Source organism: Ranitomeya imitator, chromosome 4 (genome assembly GCF_032444005.1).
Source record: "Ranitomeya imitator isolate aRanImi1 chromosome 4, aRanImi1.pri, whole genome shotgun sequence".
Taxonomy (NCBI): Eukaryota; Metazoa; Chordata; class Amphibia; order Anura; family Dendrobatidae; genus Ranitomeya; species Ranitomeya imitator.
The window spans coordinates 622,277,978-622,291,397 of NC_091285.1; positions in this window are offsets into that span (position 1 = coordinate 622,277,978).

Below are 13,420 nucleotides of genomic sequence, written 5' to 3' on the forward strand. Positions count from 1 at the left end.
ATAATGGTTGCCATGGTGATGGTGTCATAATAGGTTGCCATGGCGACGATGTCATAATGGTTGCATTTGATGATTGTGGCATAATGGTTGCCATGGCGATGATGTCATAATGGTTGTCATGGCGATGATGATCTCACAATGGTTGCCATGGTGCTGATGATGTCATAATGGTTGCCATGGCGATGATTATGTCATAACGGTTGCCATGGTGATGATGATGTCATAATGGTTGCCATGGTGACGATGGCCTCGACCAATCAGAGACGCGGGATTTCCAAGACAGACAGACAGACAGACAGACAGACGGAAAAACCCTTAGGCAATTATATATATAGATACAGAAGAGATGACATACAGGTATATAATATATACCGGAGGAGATGACACATAGGTATATACAATATACAGGAGGAGATGACATACAGCAGGTATATACTATTTACAGGGGAGATGACATACAGGTATATACTATATACAGGAGATGACATACAGGTGTATACTATATATAAGGGAGATGACAAACATGTATATACTGAGGGGAAAATGAGAGGTGTGAGGTGAAAATGAGGGTTGTGAGGTGAAAATGAAAAGGTGTGAGTGCAAAATGAGAGGAATGAGGGAAAATAGTGGAGTGATCGGAAAATGACAGATGTGAGGTCGAAATGACAAGTGTTAGGGGAGAATGAGAGGAGTGAGGGGGAAAATGAGAGGTGTAAGGGAGAAAATGAGAGATGTGAGGGGGAAAATTAGAGGTGTGATGGGAAAATAAGAGAAGTGAGTTGCTATAACTAACCACAGATATTTACTATGCCCAGGCAACGCCGGGCTCGTCAGCTAGTATATATATATATATATATATATATATATATATATATATATATATATATATACAGGTCCTTCTCAAAAAATTAGCATATAGTGTTAAATTTCATTATTTACCGTAATGTAATGATTACAATTAAACTTTCATATATTATAGATTCATTATCCACCAACTGAAATTTGTCAGGTCTTTTATTGTTTTAATACTGATGATTTTGGCATACAACTCCTGATAACCCAAAAAACCTGTCTCAATAAATTAGCATATCAAGAAAAGGTTCTCTAAACGACCTATTACCCTAATCTTCTGAATCAACTAATTAACTCTAAACACATGCAAAAGATACCTGAGGCTTTTATAAACTCCCTGCCTGGTTCATTACTCAAAACCCCCATCATGGGTAAGACTAGCGACCTGACAGATGTCAAGAAGGCCATCATTGACACCCTCAAGCAAGAGGGTAAGACCCAGAAAGAAATTTCTCAACAAATAGGCTGTTCCCAGAGTGCTGTATCAAGGCACCTCAATGGTAAGTCTGTTGGAAGGAAACAATGTGGCAGAAAACGCTGTACAACGAGAAGAGGAGACCGGACCCTGAGGAAGATTGTGGAGAAGGACCGATTCCAGACCTTGGGGAACCTGAGGAAGCAGTGGACTGAGTCTGGTGTGGAAACATCCAGAGCCACCGTGCACAGGCGTGTGCAGGAAATGGGCTACAGGTGCCGCATTACCCAGGTAAAGCCACTTTTGAGCTACAGAGAAGCAGCACTGGACTGTTGCTAAGTGGTCCCAAGTACTTTTTTCTGATGAAAGCAAATTTTGCATGTCATTCGGAAATCAAGGTGCCAGAGTCTGGAGGAAGACTGGGGAGAAGGAAATGCCAAAATGCCTGAAGTCCAGTGTCAAGTACCCACAGTCAGTGATGGTGTGGGGTGCCATGTCAGCTGCTGGTGTTGGTCCACTGTGTTTCATCAAGGGCAGGGTCAATGCAGCTAGCTATCAGGAGATTTTGGAGCACTTCATGCTTCCATCGGCTGAAATGCTTTATGGAGATGAAGATTTCATTTTTCAGCACGACCTGGCACCTGCTCACAGTGCCAAAACCACTGGTAAATGGTTTACTGACCATGGTATTACTGTGCTCAATTGGCCTGCCAACTCTCCTGACCTGAACCCCATAGAGAATCTGTGGGATATTGTGAAGAGAAAGTTGAGAGACGCAAGACCCAACACTCTGGATGAGCTTAAGGCCGCTATTGAAGCATCCTGGGCCTCCATAACATCTCAGCAGTGTCACAGGCTGATTGCCTCCATGCCACGCCGCATTGAAGCAGTCATTTCTGCCAAAGGATTCCCGACCAAGTATTGAGTGCATAACTGAACATTATTATTTGTTGGTTTTTTTGTTTGTTATTAAAAAACACTTTTATTTGATTGGATGGGTGAAATATGCTAATTTATTGAGACAGGTTTTTTGGGTTATCAGGAGTTGTATGCCAAAATCATCAGTATTAAAACAATAAAAGACCTGACAAATTTCAGTTGGTGGATAATGAATCTATAATATATGAAAGTTTAATTGTAATCATTACATTATGGTAAATAATGAAATTTAACACTATATGCTAATTTTTTGAGAAGGACCTGTATATATATATATAAATAAATATATACAGTATATATATATATGTTCTTCTCACAAAATTAGAACATCATCAAAAAGTTAACTTATTTCAGTTCTTCAATGCAAAAAGTGAAACTCATATTATATAGAGTCTGTTATGGCTGGCAATCAGGCAACACAGCGTGCAGTAATCAGTGCACATACAGAGATCTGGCAATAACCAAAAACAATAGGACGAGCTCTGAGACGTGGAATCTCTGTAGACTGCAGTACCTGATCTATCCTCACACAACTATAAGCAGCAGTGGATGGCGCCTAACAACTACCTATGCAACTCGGCACTGCCTGAGGAGCTGACTAGCCTGAAGATAGAAATACAAGCCTGACTTACCTCAGAGAAATACCCCAAAGGAATAGGCAGCCCCCCACATATAATGACTGTTAGCAAGATGAAAAGACAAACGTAGGAATGAAATAGATTCAGCAAAGTGAGGCCCGATATTCTAGACAGAGCGAGGATAGCAAAGAGAACTATGCAGTCTACAAAAAACCCTAAAACGAAAACCACGCAAAGGGGCAAAAAGACCCACCGTGCCGAACTAACAGCACGGCGGTGCACCCCTCTGCTTCTCAGAGCTTCCAGCAAAAGACAATAGCAAGCTGGACAGAAAAAAACAGAAAACAAACTAGAAGCACTTATCTAGCAGAGCAGCAGGCCCAAGGAAAGATGCAGTAGCTCAGATCCAACACTGGAACATTGACAAGGAGCAAGGAAGACAGACTCAGGTGGAGCTAAATAGCAAGGCAGCCAACGAGCTCACCAAAACACCTGAGGGAGGAAGCCCAGAGACTGCAATACCACTTGTGACCACAGAAGTGAACTCAGCCACAGAATTCACAACAGTACCCCCCCCCTTGAGGAGGGGTCACCGAACCCTCACCAGAACCCCCAGGCCGACCAGGATGAGCCACATGAAAGGCACGAACAAGATCTGGGGCATGGACATCAGAGGCAAAAACCCAGGAATTATCTTCCTGAGCATAACCCTTCCATTTGACCAGATACTGGAGTTTCCGTCTAGAGACACGAGAATCCAAAATCTTCTCCACAATATACTCCAATTCCCCCTCCACCAAAACAGGGGCAGGAGGCTCCACAGATGGAACCATAGGTGCCACGTATCTCCTCAACAACGACCTATGGAATACATTATGTATGGAAAAGGAGTCTGGGAGGGTCAGACGAAAAGACACCGGATTGAGAATCTCAGAAATCCTATACGGACCAATAAAACGAGGTTTAAATTTAGGAGAGGAAACCTTCATAGGAATATGACGAGAAGATAACCAAACCAAATCCCCAACACGAAGTCGGGGTCCCACACGGCGTCTGCGATTAGCGAAAAGCTGAGCCTTCTCCTGGGACAAGGTCAAATTGTCCACTACCTGAGTCCAGATCTGCTGCAACCTGTCCACCACAGAATCCACACCAGGACAGTCCGAAGACTCAACCTGTCCTGAAGAGAAACGAGGATGGAACCCAGAATTGCAGAAAAATGGAGAGACCAAGGTAGCCGAGCTGGCCCGATTATTAAGGGCGAACTCAGCCAACGGCAAAAATGACACCCAATCATCCTGGTCAGTGGAAACAAAACATCTCAGATATGTTTCCAAGGTCTGATTGGTTCGTTCGGTCTGGCCATTAGTCTGAGGATGGAAGGCCGAGGAGAACGATAGGTCAATGCCCATCCTACCACAAAAGGCTCGCCAGAACCTCGAGACAAACTGGGAACCTCTGTCAGAAACAATATTCTCAGGAATGCCAGGTAAACGAACCACATGCTGGAAGAACAAAGGCACCAAATCAGAGGAGGAAGGCAATTTAACCAAGGGCACCAGATGGACCATTTTAGAAAAGCGATCACAGACCACCCAAATGACCGACATTTTTTGAGAAACGGGAAGGTCAGAAATGAAATCCATCGAAATATGTGTCCAAGGCCTCTTCGGGACCGGCAAGGGCAAAAGCAACCCACTGGCACGTGAACAGCAGGGCTTAGCCCTAGCACAAATTCCACAGGACTGCACAAAAGCACGCACATCCCGTGACAGAGATGGCCACCAGAAGGATCTAGCAACCAACTCCCTGGTACCAAAGATTCCTGGATGACCGGCCAGCACCGAACAATGAAGTTCAGAGATAACTTTACTAGTCCACCTATCAGGGACGAACAGTTTCTCGGCCGGACAACGATCAGGTTTATTAGCCTGAAATTTCTGCAACACTCTCCGCAAATCAGGGGAGATGGCAGACACAATGACTCCTTCCTTGAGGATACTCGCCGGCTCAGAAAACCCCGGAGAGTCGGGCACAAAACTCCTAGACAGAGCATCCGCCTTCACATTTTTAGAGCCCGGAAGGTATGAAATCACAAAATCAAAACGAGCAAAAAATAACGACCAACGGGCCTGTCTAGGATTCAAGCGCTTGGCAGACTCGAGATAAGTCAAGTTCTTATGATCAGTCAATACCACCACGCGATGCTTAGCACCCTCAAGCCAATGACGCCACTCCTCGAATGCCCACTTCATGGCCAGCAACTCTCGGTTGCCCACATCATAATTACGCTCAGCAGCAGAAAATTTCCTGGAAAAGAAAGCACATGGTTTGAACACTGAGCAACCAGAACCTCTCTGTGACAAAACCGCCCCTGCACCAATCTCAGAAGCATCAACCTCGACCTGGAACGGAAGAGAAACATCAGGTTGACACAACACAGGGGCACAGCAAAAACGACGCTTCAACTCCTGAAAAGCTTCCACGGCAGCAGAAGACCAATTAACCAAATCAGCACCCTTCTTGGTCAAATCGGTCAATGGTCTGGCAATGCTAGAAAAATTACAGATGAAGCGACGATAAAAATTAGCAAAGCCCAGGAATTTCTGCAGACTTTTTAGAGATGTCGGCTGAGTCCAATCCTGGATGGCCTGAACCTTAACCGGATCCATCTCGATAGTAGAAGGGGAAAAGATGAACCCCAAAAATGAAACTTTCTGCACACCGAAGAGACACTTTGATCCCTTCACGAACAAGGAATTAGCACGCAGTACCTGGAAAACCATTCTGACTTGCTTCACATGAGACTCCCAATCATCTGAGAAGATCAAAATGTCATCCAAGTAAACAATCAAGAATTTATCCAGATACTCACGGAAAATGTCATGCATAAAAGACTGAAAAACAGATGGAGCATTGGCAAGTCCGAACGGCATCACCAGATACTCAAAATGACCCTCGGGCGTATTAAATGCCGTTTTCCATTCATCTCCCTGCCTGATTCTCACCAGATTATACGCACCACGAAGATCAATCTTAGTAAACCAACTAGCCCCCTTAATCCGAGCAAACAAGTCAGAAATCAATGGCAAGGGATACTGAAACTTAACAGTGATCTTATTAAGAAGGCGGTAATCAATACACGGTCTTAGCGAACCATCCTTCTTGGCTACAAAAAAGAACCCTGCTCCCAATGGTGACGACGATGGGCGAATATGTCCCTTCTCCAGGGACTCCTTCACATAACTGCGCATAGCGGTGTGTTCAGGTACGGACAAATTAAATAAACGACCCTTAGGGAATTTACTACCAGGAATCAAATCGATAGCACAATCACAATTCCTATGCGGAGGTAGGGCATCAGACTTGGACTCTTCAAATACATCCTGAAAGTCCGACAAGAACTCTGGGATGTCAGAAGGAATGGATGACGAAATAGACAAAAATGGAACATCACCATGTACTCCCTGACAACCCCAGCTGGTTACCGACATAGAGTTCCAATCCAATACTGGATTATGGGTTTGTAGCCATGGCAACCCCAACACGACCACATCATGCAGATTATGTAGCACCAGAAAGCGAATAACTTCCTGATGTGCAGGAGCCATGCACATGGTCAGCTGGGCCCAGTACTGAGGCTTATTCTTGGCCAAAGGTGTAGCATCAATTCCTCTCAACGGAATAGGACACCGCAAAGGCTCCAAGAAAAATCCACAACGTTTAGCATAATCCAAATCCATCAGATTCAGGGCAGCGCCTGAATCCACAAACGCCATGACAGAATGCGATGACAAAGAGCACATTAAGGTAATGGACAAAAGGAATTTGGACTGTACAGTACCAATAACGGCAGAGCTATCGAACCGCCTAGTGCGTTTAGGACAATTAGAAATAGCATGAGTAGAATCACCACAATAGAAACACAGTCTGTTCAGACGTCTGTGTTCTTGCCGTTCTACTTTAGTCATAGTCCTGTCGCACTGCATAGGCTCAGGTTTACTCTCAGGCAGTACCGCCAGATGGTGCACAGATTTACGCTCGCGCAAGCGACGACCGATCTGAATGGCCAAGGACATAGACTCATTCAAACCAGCAGGCATAGGAAATCCCACCATTACATCCTTAAGAGCTTCAGAGAGACCCTTTCTGAACAAAGCCGCTAGTGCAGATTCATTCCACAGAGTGAGTACTGACCATTTCCTAAATTTCTGACAATATACTTCTACATCATCCTGACCCTGGCATAAAGCCAGCAGATTTTTCTCAGCCTGATCCACTGAATTAGGCTCATCGTAAAGCAATCCGAGCGCCAGGAAAAATGCATCAACATTACTCAATGCAGAATCTCCTGGTGCAAGAGAAAACGCCCAGTCCTGTGGGTCGCCGCGCAAAAAAGAAATAATAATCAAAACCTGTTGAATAGGATTACCAGAAGAATGAGGTTTCAAGGCCAAAAATAGCTTACAATTATTTCTGAAGCTCAGGAACTTAGTTCTGTCACCAAAAAACAAATCAGGAATCGGAATTCTTGGTTCTAGCATCGATTTCTGATCAATAGTATCTTGAATCTTTTGTACATTTACAACGAGATTATCCATTGAGGAGCACAGAGCCTGAATATCCATGTCCACAGCTGTGTCCTGAAGCACTCTAATGTCTAGGGGAAAAAAAAGACTGAAGACAGAGCTAAGAAAAAAAAATGATGTCAGGATTTCTTTTTTCCCTCTATTGGGAATCATTGGTGTGGCTCCTTGTACTGTTATGGCTGGCAATCAGGCAACACAGCGTGCAGTAATCAGTGCACATACAGAGATCTGGCAATAACCAAAAACAATAGGACGAGCTCTGAGACGTGGAATCTCTGTAGACTGCAGTACCTGATCTATCCTCACACAACTATAAGCAGCAGTGGATGGCGCCTAACAACTACCTATGCAACTCGGCACTGCCTGAGGAGCTGACTAGCCTGAAGATAGAAATACAAGCCTGACTTACCTCAGAGAAATACCCCAAAGGAATAGGCAGCCCCCCACATATAATGACTGTTAGCAAGATGAAAAGACAAACGTAGGAATGAAATAGATTCAGCAAAGTGAGGCCCGATATTCTAGACAGAGCGAGGATAGCAAAGAGAACTATGCAGTCTACAAAAAACCCTAAAACGAAAACCACGCAAAGGGGCAAAAAGACCCACCGTGCCGAACTAACAGCACGGCGGTGCACCCCTCTGCTTCTCAGAGCTTCCAGCAAAAGACAATAGCAAGCTGGACAGAAAAAAACAGAAAACAAACTAGAAGCACTTATCTAGCAGAGCAGCAGGCCCAAGGAAAGATGCAGTAGCTCAGATCCAACACTGGAACATTGACAAGGAGCAAGGAAGACAGACTCAGGTGGAGCTAAATAGCAAGGCAGCCAACGAGCTCACCAAAACACCTGAGGGAGGAAGCCCAGAGACTGCAATACCACTTGTGACCACAGAAGTGAACTCAGCCACAGAATTCACAAGAGTCGTTACAAAAGGCATTATCTCAGTAAATTAGAATAATTAACAAAAACACCTGCAAACACCTGCAAAGTGTTTAAAAATGTCCCTTAGTCTGTTTCAGTAGGCTCCACAATCATGGGGAAGACTGCTAACTTGACAGATGTCCAGAAGGCAGTCATTGACACACTCTGCAAGGAGTGTAAGCCACTAAAGTTCATTGCTAAAGAAGCTGGCTGTTCACGGAGTTCTGTATCCAAGCATATTAATGGAAAGTGGAAGGAAAAAGTGTGGTAGAAAAAGGTGCACAAGTAACCGGGATAACCACAGCCTTGAAAGGTTTGTTAAGAAAAGGCCATTCAAAAATTGGGAGGAGATTCACAAGGAGTGGACTGCTGCTGGAGTCATTGCTTCAAGACCCACCACACACAGACGTATCCAGGACATGGGCTACACATGTCGCATTCCTTGTGGCAAGCCACTCATGACCAATGGACAACGCCAGAAGGTCTTACCTGGGCCAAGGAGAAAAAGAACTGGACTGTTGCTCATTGGTCCAATGTATTGTTTTCAGAGGAAAGTACATTTTGCATTTAATTTGGAAAAGAAGGTCCCAGAGTCTGTAGGAAGAGTGGAGAGGCCACAATCCAAGCTGCTTGAGGTCTAGTGTGAAGTTTCCACAGTCAGTGATGGTTTGGGGAGCCATGTCATCTGCTGGTGTAGGTCCACTGTGTTTTATCAAGAACAAAGTCAGTGCAGCCGTCTACCAGGAAATTTTAGAGCACTTCATGCCTCCCTCTGCCGACAAGCTTTTTGGAGATGGAAATTTCATTCTCCAGCAGGACTTGGCACCTGTCCACACTGCCAAACGTACCAGTACCTGGTTTACAAACAACAGTATCACTCTGCTTGATTGGCTAGCAAACGCGCCTGACCTTAACCCCATAGAGAATCTATGGGGTATTGTCAAGAGGAAGATGAGAGACACCAGACCCAAAAATGCAGACGAGCTGACGGCTGCTATCAAAGCAACCTGGGCTTCCATAACACCTCAGCAGTGCCACATGCTGGTCGTCTCATGCCACTCGGCATTAATGCAGTAATTGATGCAAAAGGATCCCCGTCCAAGTATTGAGTGCATTTACTGAACATACATATCAGTAGGCTAACATTTCAAATTTTAAAATAATTTTTCAAGCTGGTGTTATAAAGTATTCTAATTTACTGAGATATTTACTTTTAGGTTTTCATTGGCTGTAAGCCATAATCATCAACATTAACAGAAACAAACAAGTGAAATAGATCACTCTGTTTGTAATGACTCTATATAATACATGAGTTTCACTTTTTGTATTGAAGAACTGAAATAAATTAAATTTTTGATGATATTCTAATTTTGTGAGAAGCACCTCTCTCTCTCTCATATATATATATATATATATATATATATATATACCGTATATACTCGAGTATAAGCCGAGATTTTCAGCCCAAATTTTTGGGCTGAAAGTGCCCCTCTTGGCTTATACTCGAGTCACGGTGGGTGGCAGGGTCGGCGGGTGAGGGGGAGAGGGCGCTGAGGCATACTTACCTAGTCCCGGCGCTCCTGGCGCTCCCCCTGCTGTCCCACGGTCTTCGGGTGCCGCAGCTCTTCCCCTCTTCAGCGGTCACGTGGGACCGCACATTCGAAAAATGAATATGGACTCCACTCCCATAGGGGAGGAGCCGCATATTCATTTCTCTAATGAGCTGTAACGGTGACCGCTGATAGAGGAAGAGGCTGCAGCACCGAAGACCAGCTGTCCGGGGGAAGGAGCGGGACGCCGGGAGCAGGTAAGTATCGCATATTTACAGTTAGGGCCAGAAATATTTGGACAGTGACACAAGTTTTGTTATTTTAGCTGTTTACAAAAACATGTTCAGAAATACAATTATATATATAATATGGGCTGAAAGTGCACACTCCCAGCTGCAATATGATAGTTTCCACATCCAAATCGGAGAAAGGGTTTAGGAATCATAGCTCTGTAATGCATAGCGTCCTCTTTTTCAAGGGACCAAAAGTAATTGGACAATGGACTCTAAGGGCTGCAATTAACTCTGAAGGCGTCTCCCTCGTTAACCTGTAATCAATGAAGTAGTTAAAAGGTCAGGGGTGGATTCCAGGTGTGTGGTTTTGCATTTGGAAGCTGTTGCTGTGAGCAGACAACATGCGGTCAAAGGAACTCTCAATTGAGGTGAAGCAGAACATCCTGAGGCTGAAATAAAAAGAAAAAATCCATCAGAGAGATAGCAGACATGCTTGGAGTAGCAAAATCAACAGTTGGGTACATTCTGAGAAAAAAGGAATTGACTGGTGAGCTTGGGAACTCAAAAAGGCCTGGGCGTCCACGGATGACAACAGTGGTGGATGATCGCCGCATACTTAATTTGGTGAAGAAGAACCCGTTCACAACATCAACTGAAGTCCAGAACACTCTCAGTGAAGTAGGTGTATCTGTCTCTAAGTCAACAGTAAAGAGAAGACTCCATGACAGTAAATACAAAGGGTTCACATCTAGATGCAAACCATTCATCAATACCAAAAATAGACAGGCCAGAGTTAAATTTGCAGAAAAACACCTCAAGAAGCCAGCTCAGTTCTGGAAAAGTATTCTATGGACAGATGAGACAAAGATCAACCTGTACCAGAATGATGGGAAGAAAAAAGTTTGGAGAAGAAAGGGAACGGCACATGATCCAAGGCACACCACATCCTCTGTAAAACATGTTGGAGGCAACGTGATGGCATGGGCATGCATGGCTTTCAATGGCACTGGGTCACTTGTGTTTATTGATGACATAAGAGCAGACAAGAGTAGCCGGATGAATTCTGAAGTGTACCGGGATATACTTTCAGCCCAGATTCAGCCAAATGCTGCAAAGTTGATTGGACGGCGCTTCATAGTACAGATGGACAATGACCCCAAGCATACAGCCAAAGCTACCCAGGAGTTCATGAGTGCCAAAAAGTGGAACATTCTGCAATGGCCAAGTCAATCTCCAGATCTAAACCCAATTGAGCATGCATTTCACTTGCTCAAATCCAGACTTAAGACGGAAAGACCCACAAACAAGCAAGACCTGAAGGCTGCGGCTGTAAAGGCCTGGCAAAGCATTAAGAAGGAGGAAACCCAGCGTTTGGTGATGTCCATGGGTTCCAGACTTAAGGCAGTGATTGCCTCCAAAGGATTTGCAACAAAATATTGAAAATAAAAATATTTTGTTTGGGTTATGTTTATTTGTCCAATTACTTTTGACCTCCTAAAATGTGGAGTGTTTGTAAAGAAATGTGTACAATTCCTACATTTTCTATCAGATATTTTTGTTCAACCCTTCAAATTAAACGTTACAATCTGCACTTGAATTCTGTTGTAGAGGTTTCATTTCAAATCCAATGTGGTTGCATGCAGAGCCCAACTCGGGAAAATTGTGTCACTGTCCAAATATTTCTGGCCCTAACTGTACCTATCCCCGTTCCACACACCGGGCGCCGCTCCATCTTCCCGGCGTCGCTCCATCTTCCCGGCGTCTCTCCGCTCTGACTGTTCAGGTCAGCAGCAGCAATGGCAGAGCTTTCTATGGTACATCAATGGGGCAATAATGAACGGTGCAGAGCACTATATGGCACAGCTATGGGACAAAAATGAACGGTGCAGAGCACTATATGGCAGAGCTATGGGGCAATAATGAACGGTGCAGAGCACTATATGGCAGAGCTATGGGGCAAGAATGAACGGTGCAGAGCACTATATGGCACAGCTATGGGACAAAAATGAATGGTGCAGAGCACTATATGGCACAGCTATGGGGCAAGAATGAATGGTGCAGAGCACTATATGGCACAGCTATGGGGCAATAATGAACGGTGCAGAGCATTGTATATGGGGCAATATTGAACTGTATGGAGCATTATATGGGGCTCCTGATTCAATATGGATATTCAAAAACCCGTAACCTACTGATCTCTCAATTAATTTTACTTTTATTGGTATCTATTTTTATTTTTGACATTAACCGGTAGTTGCTCCATTTTCCACCCTAGGCTTATACTCGAGTCAATAAGTTTTCCCAGTTTTTTGTGGCAAAATTAGGGGGGTCGGCTTATACTCGGGTCGGCTTATACTCGAGTATATACGGTATATATATATACCCCTAAAGAAGGAAATAGAAAGCTATCTTGCCTCAGAGAAACCCCCAAAATGAAAGATAGCCCCCCACAAATATTGACTGTGAAAGGAGAGGGAAATTACGAACACAGAAATGAAATTAGAATTCAGCAAAGGGGAGGCCAATACTAAACTAGATAGACAGAGAGCAAAGGAAACTGTGCGGTCAGTATAAAAAAACTACAAAATCCACGCAGAATTTACAAAAATGAACTCCACACCGACTCACGGTGTGGAGGGGCAAATCTGCTTTCCCAGAGCTTCCAGCTAGCCTGAATAACACATAGTGACAAGCTGGACAAAAAAGACATAAATGCAAAGCAATAGAGTCCAAACAAATGGACAAACAAAAACTAGCAAAAACTTATCTTTTGCAGACAAGGACTGGCCATATGAGAAATCCAAGGGAAGAATCAAATCCAACCAAGAACATTGACAGCAGGCATGGACTAAAGCCCAGAGCAGGTTTAAATAACAAACCCAGGCAAGGCGATTAGTGAAGGCAGCTACTACAGCTACCTAACGGAGCAGCAGTTCCACTCGAAACCACCAGAGGGAGCCCAAGGGCAGAACTCGCAAACATACCACAGGAGGGAGCTCCAGAACGGAACTCACAACATCACACATTAACAGTTCCCATTGAACACTATATCACATACATTGTCATCAGCTATTGACTTGGTCCAAAATTTTTTTTAGACCTGCCACCACAACAAGATAAAATCTTTTGGCAGGGCCCTACTCTACTGTAACCTATTAAACATTTTTTTTAAACACCCAATACTCTTTTTAGGTACATTTTTCTTTATTTTTCTTTAAGGGCATGTGTCACATAATTTTAAAAAATTTATCAATAACACCGCATAGAAGGAACAAATACTGTCACACCATGGCGGACCACATATTACCACCACATAGTGACATATAATACCATATACAGGGA